Raw genomic sequence first — 22,302 nt, forward strand, 5'->3', positions numbered from 1 at the left:
AAACACTGTGTTGGTGCATGTGTGAAGAAATAGACATTCTCAGATATTACTTATAAGGAAAATTGATACCATTTTTATGGAGCACAGTTTGGAAATATCTATCAAAATCGCAAAAGTGCATCTCCTTTGATCCAGCCATTCCGGTGATTTTTATCTAACTATGGCTTGCACATGCACAAAGCAAGCAGCAGGAAGTTATTCTTTGCCACAGTGATTTAATAGCATGGACACCCTAACAACCCCAGTGCAAGGTTGAGAAAATAAATTATGGCCTAGCCCTACAATGGAATACTATATAGTTCTAAAAATGGAGGAAGGGTTCTGTCTGCTAATATGTAAAAATCTATTACTGTACACATTGCAGAACAGTGTGTATTACCTATTCTGTAAAAAAGGAGAAAAGGAAAACAAATATGTATTTGTATTCACTTGTAAAATTAATTAGTTGTTTGGTTTGGGGGTTTTGTTTGTGTTTCTGTTTTTGAGGAGGCAGGAATTAAATTGATTGGAACAGGGATTTTTCACTTTATACTTTATCAACATTGTGAATTTATCACTTACATGAGGAATTAAACTGAATTTTTAAGATGAACATGCAATTTTCATGGACATGAATTACATGGATCAAATGTGTTATTAAAATGTAATATTCAGTAGTCATGCACATACTCCCTTCAATCATCTGTGATTACTTAGAATTGTATTTATATGCCCTAAGCTAAAATTTCTTTGGAAAGTGTTGGGGGAGTGTCGTGTATTTTCCTCCATCCTTGTCCCCGTCACAACAAAGAATTGAAGGGCAGAGACACAGTAGTCAAGCAGAGTAAATTTTTATTTAAAGTTACTTAAAGAGAGAAGAAGTGCAGCAGGCAACCTCAGCAAGGAGAGGCACCCTGAAAGGATGGAGAGAAAGTTTAAGATGAAAAGGTTACACACTTAGAGAGTGCGGGCCACCTCAGAGAAAGGAGCGCGCTGAAAGGTTGGGGGTTCCCCCTTTAAAGATTCTTTAGGAATGTGACTAAGGGCTGGGAGTGCAGACTTGTTAAGTGGTCTTTGAATACTTAGAATTAACTTAACACAATGAACTTCCTGCTCTGATTTCTCCTGGGGTACTGGAGTCTTGGTCTGGGAGCATATCAAAACAGACTGCCTGCCCAGTCCCCAAGGTGGGCTGATTTACTGTCTGTTTGCTAAAGAGTAAATTAAGAATCTCACATTTTTAACTTCCTGGGTATTAAAATACAGTGTTTAAGATGGAATCCTTCCTGCCTTTTACTATGTTGTTTACAGGATGTGCCTGCATGATTAACACAATAAAGACATGGGCTATGCTGACGTACCCTCCTTTATCTGGGAAATATTCAAACATTCCAGGCCAACTTGCTCCTGGCTTTTTCAGCTTTAATTTATTAATTTTGGGTCTTTTTAATGGACTTTCTGGCCTTTTTCTCTTTCCACCCTGCTCATATCTATTTTTCTGCCTAACATTCCTCAAGCAGTTGGGACCCAAATTATTGGGGTGAGGGGCAATGACAGCTCTGGCTGCTTCCTGCTTGTGAGGGTCAGTGGGGTGTGGTTATATGGGTCCCCCTGCTTGCTGACTGTCAGGATGGTGGAGGTTAGGACAGGAAGCGCACCCAGTTAGTTGTTTTAGTTGCTTGCTGTCTACGGAGCAAGGAGGATGCAGATTGGCTGTAGGGGCGTCCATCAAGTGGTGCCATGAAGATGGAGGTGTGGTCATTGGAGGGTACTGGTTGGAATTGTCTTACGACCATCTGCAGTTTAACTGCTTCTAGGTGAGAAGACACTAATTGGATCAGTGGGTTAAGTAAGCACAGTCTAAATCTGAGGGGTAATACTATTACTACAAGGAGGGGGATGAAAGGGCCCAGCCAGAGCTAAACCCACCCCATGAGGGATTTAAAGATTTGGCTTACCCAGGAATTTTGTGTTTCTTCTTTGGTAAAATTAGGGCGTTGGGGCAGTGGCTTTGGGCCAATGCTGCATTGACTCGTCCAGGAAGGAGCCTAGGTTAGGTGGCTTCCCAGATGTTGGGAAGGGGGTACTGTTAAGAATTAATACATTAGGGATGGCTGCAATTATTGTGCACCTTTCTCTCCATCCCACAGGCAGGGTTAAGTACACATTTGTTCCACAAAGGAAGAATAGTCCTGTTTCTGCTGGCATAACTCTAGTAGACTATCCTTGTAGCCTAGCATTTTCACATGAAGTTAGGAGGCTATTCTATTTGGCTAAAGTAGAGGGATCCCGTGGTCTTCCAGGGTTAAAAGTAGTGGAATGTATGCCTGCCAGGAGAGGAACTAGTAAGGTAAGGGTTAATAATGATGGCATGTTTAAGGCCATTTTTTCTTTAAGATTTAAACTTAATAGGGACAGAAATATTGCTGGCTAAAGGAAAGCAGTTTTACTTTAGCACAGAAAATGAATAATAAGTCCCACTCTCATAAGGATGCCCAAAAAGCTTGGGAGTTGGAGTTATGGAACACTTATCTTTAGTGGGTGTCACTGGAAAGTTGTATTTCATACCTTCTACAAGCACACAGGTGTAGCTATGTCCTTGGGTCTCATGACTGCACTACTGGATCTTTCCACAGCTGGTGACTTCAGGGACTTTGACAGCTATTTTTTATTTAGAGGGAAACAGACTTTTACTCTGTAGACATAAGGACAGGGTAGGGTCCTTCCCAAATAGGCTTCAGTTGAGATTGGGGTGACCCGTCTTTCCATACTTTGATGAGGACATGGTTCCCTGGGCTATAGAAAGGGTTTTTCTCTGATGGGTCAGAGAACTGTGGCCTGGGTGAGCCCAAATTCTCTTTAAACCTGCTGGGACTGATGTATAGTGTGGCATATTCTGATAAGGCAATGGCCTCAGGAAGTTAGCTGACTTATCAGTTCATAAGGGCTTGAATTTTCAGGACAACAGGACTTTAATCTTGAGGGACTTAGTCTGGAAGAAATAAATTTAGATAAGAGGTTTAGTAGGCATGGTTCATACAGTGGGACAAGTAAAAGCATTAGTAGAAGTTTAGCAAAGGGTAGTAGCCAGGACGTCCAGTTCTAAAAGTGGAACTGAACTCCTTATGATTCTGAGAGTCTCTGATGAATCTGAGACTTAATCGGGTAGTTTATTTGCTGCTTCTCAGAGACAGAGATTGAAATCCTTGTCTGAGCAACATCTGGAGTTGTATTTTCCATTCTGGAAGGACAAACTTGACAAGGAGATTAAGAATACATGGCTAGGCTGAGAGCCAAGATGGCAGCGTGAGTAGGGCAGTGGAAATCTCCTCCCAAAAACATATATATTTTTGAAAATAAAACAAATACAATTATTCCTAAAAGAGAAACCAGTGGATACAGTACAACAGCCAAGCTACATCTACAGCTGGGAGAACTCAACACCTCACGAAGGGGATAAGATACAAACCATGGCCTGGCGGGACCCGAGCACTCACCCCACCCCAGCTCCCTTGGCAGGAAGAAAGGAGTCAGAGCCGGGAGGGAGAGGAAGTGCAGGACTGCTAAATAACCAGCTCTAGTAATCCACACCAGGAGTGCAGATACTAGAGAAATGGAAAAGTAAAATCTGTGGGTGGGTCCTCGCAGCTGGCTCCCATGGGACAAAGGAAAAGTGAGTGCTTTTTGAAAGTCTTAAAGGGACAGGGGCCTCACAGCTGAATGGAAGCATCCTGGCACACTTAGCCCAGCAGCTGGGAATCCCGGGGAACATCGGGTGCCCCAGCCACCTAGGAGGCAATGCAACCCTGAGGCCCCTTATGGCGATAAACAGCCTGCCAGTCATTCCCACTCCGGCATGCCCCACTGCAGTGGCTGAGCAGCCAGAGAGTGGCCTGGTGTGTGCACACAGTGGTGAGGCAGCCAGGAAAAAGCCACACACCCGCTCACAGTGGCAGAGCAGCTGCAGAGTGGCCACACTCACAGCAAATGACCAGAATCTCCTCCCGGCATGCAGCTACCCAGGCCAGACTCAGAGGCTGCTGCTGATGCGCAACTGCCTGACACAAAGGAAATAAGGACTAGATGCGAAGGGGCACTGTTCTCACAAGAGAGCACACCCAGTGTGCCTGACACCTCCTGCAGGGCTCTGGGCTACCCTGACAATGATCCCACCCATGGCAGCTTAGGGGATTAATCCGGAGGCTGAGCCAGGTGTGTGGATAACCAACACAGGCATTAGAGAAGGGCAAGGTGACCAGCAAGCAGGAAAGGACTTTGTTCTCCCAGCTGACATAAGTGCAACCTTCCTACAACTACCTCTATCGACATGAAAAGGCAGAAGAATTTGATCCAGTCCAGAATTACCCAGACAATCCCCAAGAGATTAAGAATGCATGCCTAGGCTGAGAGCAAAGATGGTAGTGTGAGTAGGGCAGCAGAAATCTCCTCCCAAAACCATATATATTTTTGAAAATACAACTATTCCTAAAAGAGAGACCAGAGGATACAGTACAAAAGCCATGCTACATCTACATCTGTGAGAACTCAGCATCTCATGAAGGAGAGATACATTTAACCAATCTTCCTGAAAAAGAATTAAAAATAAAGGTCATAACCATGCTGATGAACCTGCAGAGAAATGTGCAAGAGCTAAAGGATCAAGTTGGGAGGGAGAATATAGAAATAAAACAATCTCTGGAAGGACATAAGAGCAGACTGGATGAGGTGCAAGAGGCCATTAATGAATACAAATCAGAGAACAGGAACACAGCCAAGCTGAGGTAGAGAGAGACAAAAGGATCTCCCAGAATGAAAGAATATTAAGAGAATTCTGTGACCAATCCAAACGGAATAATACTCGCATTATAGGAGTACCAGAAGAAGAGGAGACAGAAATAGGGATAGAAACTGTCTTTGAAGAAATAATTGCTGAAAACTTTCCCAAACTGGAGGAGGAAATACTCTTTCAGACCATGGAAGCCCACAGAACTCCAAACACAAGAGACCCAAGGAGGACAACACCAAAACATATAATAATTAAATGGCAAAGATCAAAGACAAGGACATAGTATTAAAGGCAGCCAGAGAGAGAAAAAAGGCCACCTACAAAGGAAAACCCATCAGGCTATCATCAGACTTCTCAACAGAAACCTGACAGGCCAGAAGAGAATGGCATGATATATTTAACACAATGAAACAGGAGGGCCTTGAATCAAGAATACTGTATCCAGCACAATTATCATTTAAACATGAAGGAGGGATTAAACAATTCCCAGATAAGCAAAAGTTGAGGAAATTTGCCTCCCATGTAACAACTCTATAGGATATTTTAAAGGGAATGCTCCAGATGGAAGCACTCCTAAGGCTGAATAGACGTCACCAGAGAAAACAAAATCACACCAAAGAAAGCAGACCAACCAAACACTAACTAAAGGCAAAAAATAAAATCAACTACTCACAAAAGCAAAGGAAACACAAAAGAGTACAGAATAAAACACCTAACATATAAAGAATGGAGGAGGAGGAATAAGAAGGGTGAGAAATAAAGAATCATCACACTGTGTTTATAAAAGCTTAATAAGCAAGTTAAGTTAGACAGATAGTAAAGAAGCTACCCTTGAACCTTTGGTAACCACAAATTTAAGGCCTGCAATGACAATAAGTACATATCTTTCAATAATCACCCTAAATGTAAATGGACTGAATGCACCAATCAAAAGACACAGAGTATCAGAATGGATAAAAAAGCAAGACCCATCTATATACTGCTTACAAGAGACTCACCTCAAACCCATAGGCATACACAGACTAAAAGTCAAGGGATGGAAAAAGATATTTCATGCAAACAATAGGGAGAAAAAAGCAGGTGTTACAGTACTAGTATCAGACAAAATAGACTTCAAAACAAAGAAAGTAACAAGAGATAAAGAAGGGCATTGCATAATGATAAAGGGGTCAGTCCAACAAGAGGATATAACCATTATGAATATATATGCACCCAATACAGGAGCAACGACATATGTGAAACAAATACTAACAGAATTAAAGGAGGAAATAGAATGCAATGCATTCATTCTAGGAGTCTACAACACACCACTCCAAAGGACAGACCCGCCAGACAGAAAATAAGTAAGGATACACAGGCACTGAACAACACACTAGAACAGTTGGACTTAACAGACATCTATAGAACTCTACAACCAAAAGCAGCAGAATACACATTCTTCTCAAGTGCACATGGAACATTTTCCATAATAGACCACATACTAGGCCACAGAAAGAGCCTCAGTAAATTAAAAAAGATTGAAATTCTACCAACCAACTTCTAAGACCACCAAGTTATAAAACTAGAAATAAATTGTACAAAGAAAAAAAAAAGTATCACAAACACATGGAGGCTTATCAACATGCTCTTAAATAATCAATAGATAAATGACCAAATTAAAACAGAGATCAAGCAATATATGGAGACAAATGACAACAACAGCACAAAGCCCCAACTTCTGTGGGATTTCTGTGTTTTGCAGCAAAGGCACTTCTAAGAGGAAAGTATATAGCAATCCAGGCCTATTAAAGAAGGAAAAACAATCCCAAATGAATAATCTAATGTCACAATTATTGAAACTGTCAAAAGAAGAACAAATGAGGTCCAAATTCAGCAGAAGGAGGGGCATAATAAACATCAGAGAAGGTAAATAAAATTTAGAAGAATAAAACAATAGAAAAAATCAAAAAAACAACAGCTGGTTCTTTGAGAAAATAAACAAAATAGATAAACTCCTACCCAGACTTATCAAGAGAAAAAGAGAATCTACACACATCAACAGAATCAGAAATGAGAAAGGAAAAATCATGACGGACCACACAGAAATACAAAAAATTATTAGAGAATGCTATGAAAATCTATATGCTAACAAGCTGGAAAACCTAGAAGAAATGGACAACTTCCTAGAAAAATACAACCTTCCAAGACTAAGGAAGAAACAGAAAATCTAAACAGACCAATTACCAGCAAAGAAATTGAATCAGTGATCAAAAAACTACCCAAGAACAAAACTAGACCAGATGGATTCACCGCTGAATTTTATCAGACATATAGAGAACACATAATATCCATTCTCAAAAACAGGGGAGGGGCGGAAGATGGCGGCGTGAGTAGAGCAGCGGAAATCTCCTCCCAAAACAACATATATCTATGAAAATATAACAAAGACAACCCTTCCTAGAATAAAGACCAGATGACACAGGACAACATCCAGACCACATCCGCACCTGAGAGAACCCAGCGCATCGTGAAGGGGGTAAGATACAACCCCCGGTCCCGCAGGAGCAGAGCGCCCTTCCCCCCGGCTCCCGGCGGGAGAAGAGCAGGCAGAGCGGGAGGGAGACGGAGCCCAGGACTGCCGAACAGCCAGCCCCCGCCATCCGGGCAAGAGCGCAGACACAGTATGTACACGGGGGGCCCTGGATGCTAGGGAAACAGGGCAGAAAGAACACTGAGTGGGCACTGCAGGCTGGGCGCCAGAGGACATAAGAAAAGCGCGCGACCAATTTTTTTTTTTTTTTTGCTTTTTTGCTGTTTTGTTTGGGCGAGCGCTTTTTGGAAGTCTTAAAGGGACAGGGACCCCAATACTAGGGAAACAGGGCAGAAAGACTGGTGAGAAGAGGCCTGAGGCAGCACCGGAGAATAAAGAAAAATGAAAAACCACCTTGGATTTTTTTTTTTAATTAAAAATTTTTTTTTTTTTTTTGGTGGTCGTTGTTTTGTTTTGGCGGGTGCTTTTTGGAAGTCTTAAAGGGGCAGGGTGGGTCACTTAATCCAGAGGTAGGGAATCTGGGATCTCTGGGCACCCTAACCCCTGGACTGCAGGGAGCAGGGAGGCCCCTTGCGGAGATAAATAGCCTCCCAGCAGCTCCTGCTCCAACGCGACTCCACCATTTTGGAGTAGCTTCCCGAGCCAGGCCACGCCCACAGTAACAGCGGAGACTAACTCCATAGCAACCGGGCAGGAAGCAGAAACCCTGTCTGCGTGCAGATGCCCAGCACAAGCCACTAGAGGTCGCTGTTCTCCCAGGAGAGGAGGGCCACAAACCAACAAGAAAGGAAGTCCTTCCAGCTATCACTCATCCCAGTTCTGCAGACTATTCCTATCACCATGAAAAGGCAAATCTACAGGCAGACAAAGATCACAGAGACAACACCAGAGAAGGAGACAGACCTAACCAGTCTTCCTGAAAAAGAATTCAAAATAAGAATCATAAACATGCTGACAGAGATGCAGAGAAATACGCAAGAGAAATGGGATGAAGTCCGGAAGGAGATCACAGATGCCAGAAAGGAGATCGCAGAAATGAAACAAACTCTGGAAGGGTTTATAAGCAGAATGGATAGGATGCAAGAGGCCATTGATGGAATTGAAATCAGAGAACAGGAACGCATAGAAGCTGACATAGAGAGAGACAAAAGGATCTCCAGGAATGAAACAATATTAAGAGAACTGTGTGACCAATCCAAAAGGAACAATATCCATATTATAGGGGTCCCAGAAGAAGAAGAGAGAGGAAAAGAGATGGAAAGTATCTTAGAAGAAATAATTGCTGAAAACTTCCCCAAACTGGGGGAGGAAATAATCGAACAGACTACGGAAATACACAGAACCCCCAACAGAAAGGATCCAAGAAGGGCAACACCAAGACACATAATAATTAAAATGGCAAAGATCAAGGACAAGGAAAGAGTGTTAAAGGCAGCTAGAGAGAAAAAGGTCACCTATAAAGGGAAACCCATCAGGCTAACGTCAGACTTCTCGACAGAAACCCTACAGGCCAGAAAAGAATGGTATGATATATTTAATACAATGAAACAGAAGGGCCTTGAACCAAGGATACTGTATCCAGCATGACTATCATTCAAATATGACGGTGGGATTAAACAATTCCCAGACAAACAAAAGCTGAGGGAATTTGCTTTCCACAAACCACCTCTACAGAACATCTTACAGGGACTGCTCTAGATGGGAGCACTCCTAGAAAGAGCACAGCACAAAACACCCAACATATGAAGAATCGAGGAGGAGGAACAAGAAGGGAGAGAAGAAATAATCTCCAGACAGTGTATATAACAGCTCAATAAGCGAGCTAAGTTAGGCAGTAAGATACTAAAGAGGCTAACCTTGAACCTTTGGTAACCACGAATTTAAAGCCTGCAAAGGCAATAAGTACATATCTTTCAATAGTCACCCTAAATGTTAATGGGTTGAATGCACCAATCAAAAGACACAGAGTAACAGAATGGATGAAAAAGCAAGACCCATCTATATGCTGCTTACAAGAAACTCACCTCAACCCAAAGACATATACAGACTAAAAGTCAAGGGATGGAAAAACATATTTCAAGCAAACAACAGTGAGAAGAAAGCAGGGGTTGCAGTACTAATATCAGACAAAATAGACTTCAAAACAAAGAAAGTAACAAGAGATAAAGAAGGACACTACAAAATGATAAAGGGCTCAGTCAAACAAGAGGATATAACCATTCTAAATATATATGCACAAACACAAGAGCACCAGCATATGTGAAACAAATACTAACAGAACTAAAGGGGGATATAGACTGCAATGCATTCATTCTAGGAGACTTCAACACACCACTCACCCCAAAGGATAGATCCACTGGGCAGAAAATAAGTAAGGACACGGAAGCACTGAACAACACAGTAGAGCAGATGGACCTAATAGACATCTATAGAACTCTACATCCAAAAGCAACAGGATGTACATTCTTCTCAAGTGCACATGGAACATTCTCTAGAATAGAACATATACTAGGCCACAAAAAGAGCCTCAGAAAATTCCAAAAGATTGAAATCCTACCAACCAACTTTTCAGACCACAAAGGCATAAAACTAGAAATAAACTGTACAAAGAAAGCAAAGAGGCTCACAAACACATGGAGGCTTAACAACACGCTCCTCAATAATCAATGGATCAATGACCAAATCAAAATGGAGATCCAGCAATATATGGAAACAAATGAGAACAAAAACACTAAGCCCCAACTTCTGTGGGACACAGCAAAAGCAGTCTTAAGAGGAAAGTATATAGCAATCCAAGCATATTTAAAATGGAAGAGCAATCCCAAATGAATGGTCTAATGTCACAATTATCGAAATTGGAAAAAGAAGAACAGATGAGGCCTAAGGTCAGCAGAAGAAGGGACATAATAAAGATCAGAGAAGAAATAAATAAAATTGAGAAGAATAAAACAATAGCAAAAATCAATGAAACCAAGGGCTGGTTCTTCGAGAAAATAAACAAAATAGATAAGCCTCTAGCCAGACTTATTAATTAGAAAAGAGAGTCAACACAAATCAACAGTATCAGAAACGAGAAAGGAAAAATCACGACGGACCCCACGGAAATGCAAAGAATTATTGGAGAATACTATGAAAACCTATATGCTAACAAGCTGGGAAACCTAGGAGAAATGGACAACTTCCTAGAAAAATATAACCTTCCAAGATTGACCCAGGAAGAAACAGAAAATCTAAACAGACCAATTACCAGCAACGAAATTGAAGCGGTAATTAAAAAACTACCAAAGAACAAAACCCCCGGGACAGATGGATTTACCTCAGAATTTTATCAGACATACAGGGAAGACATAATAACCATTCTCCTTAAAGTTTTCCAAAAAATAGAGGAGGAGGGGATACTCCCAAACTCATTCTATGAAGCTAACATCACCCTAATACCAAAACCAGGCAAAGACCCCACCAAAAAAGAAAACTACAGACCAATATCCCTGATGAACTTAGATGCAAAAATACTCAACATAATATTAGCAAACCGAATTCAAAAATACATCAAAAGGATCATAAACCATGACAAAGTGGGATTCATCCCAGGGATGCAAGGATGGTACAACATTCGAAAGTCCATCAACATCATCCACCTCATCAACAAAAAGAAAGACAAAACCACATGATCATCTCCATAGATGCTGAAAAAGCATTTGACAAAGTTCAACATCCATTCATGTTAAAAACTCTCAGCAAAATGGGAATAGAGGGCAAGTACCTCAACATAATAAAGGCCATCTATGATAAACCCGCAGCCAACATTATATTGAAGAGCGAGAAGCTGAAAGCATTTCCGCTGAGATCGGGAACTAGACAGGGATGCCCACTCTCTCCACTGTTATTTAACATAGTACTGGTGGTCCTAGCCATGGCAATCAGGCAAAATAAAGAAATACAAGGAATACAGATTGGTAAAGAAGAAGTTAAACTGTCACTATTTGAAGATGACATGATACTGTACATAAAAAACCCTAAAGACTCCACCCCAAAACTTCTAGAACTGATATCGGAATACAGCAAAGTTGCAGGATACAAAATCAACACACAGAAATCTGTGGCTTTCCTATATACTAACAATGAACCAACAGAAAGAGAAATCAGGAAAACAACTCCATTCACAATTGCATCAAAAAAAATAAAATACCTAGGAATAAACCTAACCAAAGAAGTGAAAGGCTTATACTGTGAAAACTACAAGTCACTCTTAAGAGAAATTAAAGGGGACACTAACAGATGGAAACTCATCCCATGCGCATGGCTAGGAAGAATTAATATTGTCAAAATGGCCATCCTGCCCAAAGCAATATACAGATTTGATGCAATCCCTATGAAACTCCCAGCTACATTCTTCAATGAACTGGAACAAATAATTCAAAAATTCATATGGAAACACCAAAGACCCCGAATAGCCAAAGCAATCCTGAGAAAAGAAGAATAAAGTGGGGGGGGGGATCTCACTCCCCAACTTCAAGCTCTACTATAAAGCCATATTAATCAAGACAATTTGGTACTGGCACAAGAGCAGAGCCACAGACCAATGGAACAGACTAGAGAATCCAGACATTAACCCAGACATATATGGTCAATTAATATTTGATAAAGGAGCCATGGACATACAGTGGCGAAATGAGAGTCTCTTCAACAGGTGGTGCTGGCAAAACTGGACAGCTACATGTAGGAGAATGAAACTGGACCATTGTCTAACCCCATATACAAAAGTAAACTCAAAATGGATCAAAGACCTGAATGTCAGCCATGAAACCATTAAACTCTTGGAAGAAAGCATAGGCAAAAACCTCTTAGACATAAACATGAGTGACCTCTTCTTGAACATATCTCCCCGGGCAAGGAAAACAACAGCAAAAATGAGTAAGTGGGACTATATTAAGCTGAAAAGCTTCTGTACAGCAAAAGACACCATCAATAGAACAAAAAGAATCCCTACAGTATGGGAGAATATATTTGAAAATGACACATCCGATAAAGGCTTGACGTCCAGAATATATAAGGAGCTCACACGCCTCAACAAACAAAAACCAAATAACCCAATTAAAAAATGGGCAGAGGAACTGAACAGACAGTTCTCCAAAAAAGAAATACAGATGGCCAACAGACACATGAAAAGATGCTCCACATCGCTAATTATCAGAGAAATGCAAATTAAAACTACAATGAGGTATCACCTCACACCAGTAAGGATGGCTGCCATCCAAAAGACAAACAACAACAAATGTTGGCGAGGCTGTGGAGAAAGGGGTACCCTCCTACACTGCTGGTGGGAATGTAAGTTAGTTCAACCATTGTGGAAAGAAGTATGGAGGTACATCAAAATGCTCAAAACAGACTTACCATTTGACCCAGGAATTCCACTCCTACGAATTTACCCTAAGAACGCAGCAATCAAGCTTGAGAAAGACAGATGCACCCCTATGTTTATTGCAGCACTATTTACAATAGCCAAGAATTGGAAGCAACCTAAATGTCCATCAATAGATGAATGGATAAAGAAGATGTGGAACATATACACAATGGAATACTACTCAGCCATAAGAAAAGGGCAAATCCAATCATTTGCAGCAACATGGATGGAGATGGAGGGTATTATGCTCAGTGAAACAAGCCAAGCGGAGAAAGAGAAATACCAAATGATTTCACTTATCTGTGGAATATAAGAACAAAGGAAAAACTGAAGGAACAAAACAGCAGCAGAATCACAGAACTCAAGAATAGACTAACAGGTACCAAAGGGAAAGGGACTGGGGAGGATGGGTGGGTAGGGAGGGATAAAGGGGGGAGAAGTAGGGGGGTATTAAGATTAACATGCATGGGGGGGTAGGAGAAAAGGGAGGGCTATACAACACTGAGAAGGCAAGTAGTGATTCTACAACATTTTGCTATGCTGACGGACAGTGACTGTAAAGGGGTTTGTAGGGGAGACCTGGTATAGGGGAGAGCCTAGTAAACATAATATTCATCATGTAAGTGTAGATTAGTGATACCAAAAACAAAGCAAAAAAAAAAAGGGCAGTTCCTGTGTGGTACCCTCCAACGAGTTCTACACAAGGGTATAAAGGGCATATAAAAGTGTAGGCAAAGGGTCTGTTTGTGTTTATACAGAAGATCAAAGCCTAATTGGGCTACCCCGAAAATGAACTAAGATTCGATATGAAAAAGAACTTCCAACTTCTGCACTCTCTGGAAGACTCATGCCAGAAGATGATCATCAAAAAACCCCAGCAAAGATCCACGCACTGCTACAGCTGTAGATGCACTCATCCCACCAGTTCCTGGACTTGCCATGGGAATGAGGAAGTAGATATCTAATCTGACCTGTGCATACAGTAAAACAACTAATTTGACTGGATCTATACTGTTGGAACTCAACCAAGAATTTGGAGAAGTGCAAATTGTAGCGCTCCAGAGTCTTACAACTACAGACTATTTACTGTTAAAAGAACAAATGGCATGTGAACATCCCCAGGAATGGGTGGTTTTAATTTGTCTGATTTCTCTCAGACTGTTCAAGTTCAGTTGGACAATATCCACCATATCATAGATAAGTTTTCACAAATGCCTAAGGTGCCTAACTGGTTTTCTTGGTTTCACTGGAGATGGCTGGTAATTACAGATATGCTTTGGTTATGTAACTATACTCCTATTATGTTAATGTGTGTGCACAATTTAAGTAGTAGCTTAAAACCTATACATGCTGAAGTACTCTACAAGAAGATATGTCAAAGAAATAATCAATCTTCCCATGTTTTCTTCCGCCTGCTACTTCTATAGCTTTTCTTCTTCCTTCCTAATTACAACCCTTAAATAGAATTCGTGCCTCATATCAAATTTACCGAGTATCATAATTCTTCCAAGTGGTAAAGATACCTCAAGACAAATGCTGCGCATAGAAGCCACAGGGCATAAATATGCAAAGAAGTTAAAAGCTAACCTTTTCAAACAATGAGGCTTCTCTCTCACTTACCATCTCTACATTTCCCTGTATGGCCCCGGAAGATGACTGGTTAGCCAGAGACGGGTCAGATTCCTCAAGGGAGGAACAACCTAAGACAGGCACAGTCGCAGGGGGGCCATCAGGTGAGAAATTGGGGATCAACAGAGGTGAGGCTTAGAACCTCACCCCCCCTGTTCTGAGAGAAATCTTCTGCATACGTGGATGTTTTATTGCCCTGGTCTAGCTTGGATTAACACATAGTCTACAGGCACACACCTGATTATCTACATTTGCTCTCTTACAACACTAAACTATGTTTTCTACCTTTATCCTGTATCTACCTACCACTTCAGCATTTTATTAAAAATAATAATAATAAAGAGAGAAATGTGGTATCCACATATAAATCAAGTATAAAAACCAAATGAGTATTCATATTTGAACTGACTGTTTAGAGTTCATAATGCATGAGCAAAACCGAAAGTTTCTGTGATGACTGCCCTTGTACTGTTCACTATGTAACTTATTCACTATGTAAGAATTTGTTCTACATGTAAGAACTTGTTTGTTATGCCTCAGAAGATTGGAGACTGACGAAAATTAGGCTTGGGGTGGATTAATGATTGTGCATTGAGCATTGACTCCCCTATACAGAATTTTATTGTCGTTAACAACCATTTGATAAATAAATATGAGAGATGCCCTCAAAAAAAAAAAATAAAAAATAAAAAAAATAAAAATAAAAAAAAACTAAAAAGGACAGACTTCCAATGGTAAAATAAATAAGTAACCGGGATGTAATGTATAGTATAAGGAATATAGTCAAGATATTGTAACAGCTTGGTAGGGTGATAGCTGGAACCTAGAATTATGTATGTAAATGTTTTACCACTGTGTTGTACACTTAAAACTAATGTAATGTAATACTGTGCATGAACTACCCTTCAATAAAAAATAATTATTTAAAAAAAAAAATCCATTCTCCTTAAAATTTTTCCAAAGAATAGGAGAGGAGGGAATACTTCCAAACTCATTCTATGAAGCCAGCAGCACTCTAATATGGAAACCAGGTAAAGATACCACATGAAAATTACAGACCGATATACCTGATAAACAAATATGCAAAAGTACTCAAGAAAATATTAGCAAACCATATTTAAAAATACATCAAGAGGGTCATACTCCATGATCAAGTGGGATACATCTCAGGGATGCAAGGATGATATAACATTTGAAAATCCAGCAACATCATCCACCATATCAACACAAAGAAGGACAAAAACCACATGATCTCCATAGATGCTGAAAAAGCATTCTATAAAATTCAACATCCATTCATGATAAAAATTCTCAACAAAATGGGAATAGAGGGCAAGAACCCCAACAGAATAAAGGCCATGTATGACAAACCCACAGCCAACATCATACTTAACAGTGAGAAGCTGAAAGCTCTTCCTCTAAGATCAGGAACAACACAGGAATGCCACTCTCCCCACTGCTGTTCAACATTTTACTGGTGGTCCTAGCCACGGCCGTCAGACAAAACAAAGTAATGCAAGGCATCCAGATTAATAAAGAAGAAGTCAAACTGTCACCATTTGCAGATGACATGATATTGTACATAAAAAACCCTAAAAACTCCACTCTAAAACTACTAGAACTAATATTGGAATTCAGCAAAGTTGTAGGATACAAAATTAATACACAGAAATCTGTTGCTTTCCTATAGACTAATGATGAACTAACAGAAAGAGAAATCAGGAAAACAATTCCATTCACAATTGTATCAAAAAGAATAAAATGCCTGCGAATAAACCTAACCAAAGAAGTAAAAGACCTATACCCTGAAAACTACAGGGCACTCAAGAGAAATTAAACTGGACATAACAAATGGAAACTCATCCCATGCTCTTGACTTGGAAGAATTAATATTGTCAAAATGGCCATCCTACCTAAAGCAATCTACAGATTCAATGCAATCCCTATAAAAATACCAACAACATTCTTCAACGAACTAGAACAAATAGTTTTAAAATTCATATGGAACCACAAAAGAGCATGAATAGCCAAAGCAATCCTGAGAAGGAAGAAGAAAGCAGGGGAGATCTCGCTTCCCAACTTTAAGCTCTACTTCAAAGCCACTGTAATCAAGATAATTTGATACTGGCACAAGAACAGAGCCACAGACCAGTGGAACAGTCCAGATATTAAACCAAACATATATGGTCAGTTAATATATGATAAAAGACTCATGAACATACAATGGGGAAATGACAGCTGCTATTGGTAAAACGGGACAGCTACATGTAAGAGAATGAAACTGGATCACTGTCTAACTCCATACACAAAAGTAAATTCAAAATGGATCAGAGACCTGAATGTAAGTCATGAAACCATAAAACTCTTAAAAACATAGGCAAAAATGTCTTGGACATAAACATGAGCAACTTCTTCATGAACATATCTCCCTGGGCAAGGGAAACAAAAGCAAAAATGAACAAGTGGGACTACATCAAACTGAAAATCTTTTGTACAGCAAAGGACAACACCAATAGAACAAAAAGGCTTTCTACAGTATGGAAGAATATATTCATAAATGACAGATCCGATAAAGGGTTGACATCCAAAATATATAAAGAGCTCACACACCTCAACAAGCAAAAAGCAAATAATTCCAATTAAAAAATTGTCAGAGTAGCTGGACAGTTCTCCAAAGAAGAAATTCAGATGGCCACCAGACACATGAAAAGATGCTCCACATCACTAGTCATCAGAGAAATGCAAATTAAAACAACAATAAGATATCACCTCATACCAGTAAGGATCGCCACCATCCAAAAGACAAACAATAAATGTTGGTGAGGATGTGGAGAAAGGGCCACCCTCCTACACTGCTGGTGGGAATGTCAATTAGTTCAACCATTGTGGAAAGCAGCATGGAGGTTCCTCTAAAAGCTCAAAATAGAAATACCATTTGACACAGGAATTCTGCTCCTCAGAATTTACCCTAAGAATGCAGCAGCCCAGTTTGAAAAAGACAGATGCACCCCTATGTTTATCGCAGCACTATTCACAATAGCCAAGAAATGGAAACAACTTAAGTGTCCATCAGTAGATGAATGGATAAAGAAGATGTGGTATATATATACAATGGAATATTATTCAGCCATAAGAAGAAAACAAATCCTACCATTTGCAACAACATGGATGGAGCTAGAGGATATTATGCTCAGTGAAATAAGTCTGGCAGAGAAAGACAAGTATCAAATGGTTTCACTCATCTGTGGAGTGTAAGAGCAAAGGAAAAACTGATGGAGCAAAACAGCATCAGACTCACAAAACCCAAGAATGGACTAACAGTTACCAAATAGAAAAGGACTGGGGAGGACGGGTGGGAAGGGAGGGATAAAGGAGGGGAGGAAAGAAAAGGCACATTATGATTAGCATGTATAATGTGGGGGTGGAGGCACAGAGAGCGCTGTACAACACAGAGAAGTCAAGTAGTGATTCTACAACATCTTAATATGTTTATGGACAATGACTGCAGTGGGGGAATGTGGGGGGAGTCTAGTAAACATAATGTTCCTCATGTAATTGTAGAGTAATGATACCAAAATAAAAAAATTAAAAAAATATAGAATGCAAGGCTGAAGATGAAGATTAAGAATTGTAAGATTTTTAGTTGAGATGTGAGAAAATTGGAAACATTTGGAGAGTCATAGGTATTTGAGGAAACTAGAATTTAGGATTTAGTTTATTTCATAATGACTAGTATTAGAATCTAGTATAGGTAAGTCTGCAGTATTGAAACAATTATTTTCTCTCTAAAGTCACCCTCATTTTTATTAGAGGTAGCTATATTAAGAAAATAAGTTTAGTTTTAGAACATCTGGGTGATTATTTGCATAAGTGCAGCAAGAAGAGCAGTTGATCACATAGGATCTTTTAAATGTGCTCTGCTGGAACCTTTTATGAAGAATTTCAGATTGAGCTGTTAAGGGCCTCTTGAGGCCAGGAGAGCAAAGCCAGTCTTGCCAACAGGTTTTGCCTGCAGTATCTGTAGATTTGGGTGAATTCCTCTTCTCGAGGTCCCCAAGATATTTGAGGTTCCTGCACTTACAAGGAAGTGACCTTCTTTACACACTTGGTAAGGCTGCTGGAACCCTGTAAGCAAGGTACCAGGCTAATTCTTCCAAGGGCCTCTGTTGACTCCATAAAGTCAATCATAGTTCCTTAAAGCTGTCTGTTCATATCTGAGTCTATGGATGTCTCAAATATGAGTTTCCAGTCAAAGCCTTGGTAACAACCACTGTTTTCAATTGGTCCTGTTACAAGGAAAGCAGATTCTTATTGGACTTATGCAAATAAAAGTATTGCCATAAAGTAAGAAAATAGTCACTGAGAGTTTATAAATTCTGGAGGGATCAGGTAGAGAAACATAAGTGTTTCAATTCTGCTTATAAAGGTATAGTTTACTGAACTGTTGTAAGCTAGCTTAAGAGAAAATGTTTAAAATAAGTTTTTAAGAGATTAATGATATTTGAAACAAAATGTTATGAAAATTAACATCTTTTTAGTTTATTCAGTTTTAGGTAATTAATTTTTGCTTTGCTTGAATCTAGGTTTTCCATTAGTTTTGGAATAAAACAGCAAGTATAAATGATAGACTTAGAAATGCCTATGATTATACAATTGACAAGAAAATTTAGTTATATCTGTAATGGGTAACAGTTTAATAATATAAAGTTTAGCATCATTCATTTGACAATGGTTCCCAAGTAATTACATGCTTAATGTATAAGCCAAATTAGCTAAATATTTTTCCCCAATGAGGAGAAAGAAATTCCTGACATGTTCCAGGGCCCCTCTGGAAAATATCAGAGTTAAGTAGAGGTAAAAGCACCTTTTTTAAATTTGGTGTTGGGGAGTTGTCAAAAGAAGTTTCTAAATGCACTTGCTTAAATAAGATTATAAGTTTTTAAAAGAAACAATATTTACTAAATTCATTTAACCAAAGTTACAGTAAATGATTTTAAAGGCAGATACAGAGGGTCACACAGTTGTTAACAAAACTTAGCTCTTTTAATATTAAGATTTTTGTCTTTTCAAGTATACAAACATATTACTAAGACATTAAGCTGTTTTAAACTGTTATACTAGCATGTCTTTATGCACAGGAGGAAGAGTTTCTTTTTTTCCCACAGAGCATCTTTGTTATTATAATTTCCATTTGGGCCTACTGAGCAACAGCAGTTCAATGGGAAACTGTATCAGACAAGTGAAGGCTCCTAGTAAACTTACAAGCTTCTTTAATAACCTTTTGCTCAGCTAAGATCAGTTTTAAACTGACTGGGGCAGAAGTAAAGTAAGGAGGGGAGCAAAAAGAGGATTGTATCAAGTATTCCTGGTTGCCAATCAGGAAGGAATAAATAGGTTAGAGATCCCAGAGTCCCAGAGTCTATCCCGGAGGTCTCAGCATCCCAAGACCTGAAAAGTGAGGCCTGTTTTCAGACATCTCTGATAACAGGGAGGAGGATGGAAGTCCTGTCTCAGCTTCCTAGCTTAGGGTTTAGGAGGAATAGAAAAGCAAGGAGAATGGCTTCTGAGAGGAGAACAGTGAAGAAGGTGCAAGTGCAGAGGAAATGGGAGAATAGGATTCTAGGGTAAAGATTTTCCAGGGAAACTTTGTGTAAGATAAATTCTAGCCGGAACAAGCAGGCAGAGAGGCAACAAAGGGCCAGGTACTTTATTTAAATACCCTGGGTACTACAGGCCGGAGAAGTCACACCCAGTTAGGGAGGTGGGGCGCTTATAAGGGATTAGGAGGGGGAGGAGTGGGCAAACTATCTTAGGGGGGGTGTTGAGAGGTATGATTGGCTAAAGGTGACATAATAGTCAACTAGAAACTTTTTTCCTTCCAAGAGGGAGGAGGCTGACATCTGGGTCTTGGCACATCAGGATGGAATTCAGGAAGAGCTGTCCCCTTTCCATATACAGCACGGACTTTGGGGTCTGGTCTGTTCTCCCCTTATGGCATCTCTCTGTTCTGTTTGCATGTCCTTGTTTTTCCTTTCTCCAGCCTAACACTTTGGTCTCTATATTTGCTGAGTCTCAATTGGTTAAGGTTTTGGCTGTAACTAAAGGTGCCAGGGTAAAGGTGGATGATGGGAAGAGAGGCAGTTTTTAACTGAGCTCTTAGAGTCATTAAAAGGGAGTTGTCTGTTCAGGCAAGCCTCTTAGGGATCTGGGAGCCTTGTCAGGGGACACCAGGAGGTTATTAATTTCCCTGGGGAGCATCTCGGGTTGCCTGGGCTGAGGGAGGCAGCTGTGAAGGAAAAAAACTGCTGTGCTGAGAAAGAGGTTTGGCCCTAGGTTATGGCGCTCCTGCAGGCTGCAGGATAGACCAGAGAGGTGAATTCTCAGTGGGAGGTCAGGAACTGCAGATCCCAGAGTAAAAGTCTGTTTCCCTCTAAATGGAAAATAGAGAAAATAGAGCATATGTGATGACAGAACTTGGTGCAAAAGGAACAAATTGTCATAGAATATAAGTGAGTGATAAAGCTCTTAGCTCCTGCAGGGAGCCGTTGGAGAAGAAGAGAGTAAAGGCAGAAATTTCCTGGCTTCTCTGGGTGACATTCCCTAGGACCCAATCGTGACCTGCCTCCTAGGGAGGGGTTCCCCGCAAGGCAAGCACATGTGGGTGCTGCCTCCAGCCCGGTCTAGTAGACATCTCATGACCAAGGGAAAAAATGCAGGCACCGTGGAAACCAGGCAACCTCATGCACGAGCCAAGGTAGGAAAATTGGGCGGTAAGTACTGCCTTGGTGGTTGGCATTTTCAGAGATCAACTGTGTGTGGCTGAGACGTGTCCTAGATATAAAGTGAGTGTGGAGTCCCTATCCGCGTTTCCATTCTCCTGTGGGGAAAACGGCCAGAGACGGATGAAGCAAATCTTGGGGTGTGTGCAAGAAACTTCCATTATGGGGAGTTGAGTACACAGGGATCTCAGACACAGGGACTTCTTGAAAGATGGGAAAATCAAATTGTGGCCTAGGGAAGCAGGGAAAGGGAACCAGATGAGCTCCCTTGGAATTCCCCCAGATAGCCTGCTGGAGTGAAGGTTATGGTCCTGGGGGGACGCCTCCTGTACCGGGTTAAGGGCAAACAGAAGATAATCAAATTTTGCTGTTTTGTCTGGATTTAAGTTAGATCAGATGAAAACTGGCTTTGCCAGGTTTAAGTTATTTTTTTATAGTAATAAAGCCTCCAGTTCACCTGAGGAATCTTGGTTACCAAGGGCGCTTCCCCTATTACCCCTCAATACCAGAGGAGGGAAAGCGAAGGAGGAGGAACTACAAGAGACTTCCCAGAACAAGCCCTGGTGTTGGGAAAGCATTGCGTGTTTCCCTCAGTCCCTGTCCCGGCCACAGCTGCCTTGGAGAGTTGAGGGGTGTGGACACGGCGGTGAGGCAGAGTAAAAGTTTTGTTTGGAGTTATTTGGGGAGAAAGTGCAGGCTGCCTCGGCAGGGAGGAACGCCCTGGAAGGTGGGAGAGAGAAAGTTTTAAGTTAAAAACTTGTGCACTTTGAGGGTGCCGGTGGCCTTGGAGAGAAGAGTGCCCCAGGGATTGGGGGTTCCCTTTTTAAGGATTCTTTAGGAGTGTGGCTGGCACCTGGAGGTGTAGACTTGTTAGGTGGTCTCACGTATCTTTAATGGGACATTATATTTCTTATCAGTCCTCTGGGTAATTCTGCAAAATTAGCTTAACACAAGAAATTTACTGCTTTAGTCCCCTCCCAGGATATCAGCTTCCGGGTTTGGGAGCATTTCAGGACTGACTGTCCTTCTTCCAAGGGGGGTAGGGTTATCTGTTTGCTAATGAGTAAGTTGAGAGTCTAGCTTCTTGACCTCCTGGGTATTAAAATGCAATCTTTGGGATGAAATCCTTCCTGCATTTTGCTATGTTGTTTACAAGCTGCGCCTGCCTGCAGAATTGATTGCCCAGGTTGCAGAC

This window comes from Manis pentadactyla, chromosome 16 (assembly GCF_030020395.1).
Source record: "Manis pentadactyla isolate mManPen7 chromosome 16, mManPen7.hap1, whole genome shotgun sequence".
Taxonomy (NCBI): Eukaryota; Metazoa; Chordata; class Mammalia; order Pholidota; family Manidae; genus Manis; species Manis pentadactyla.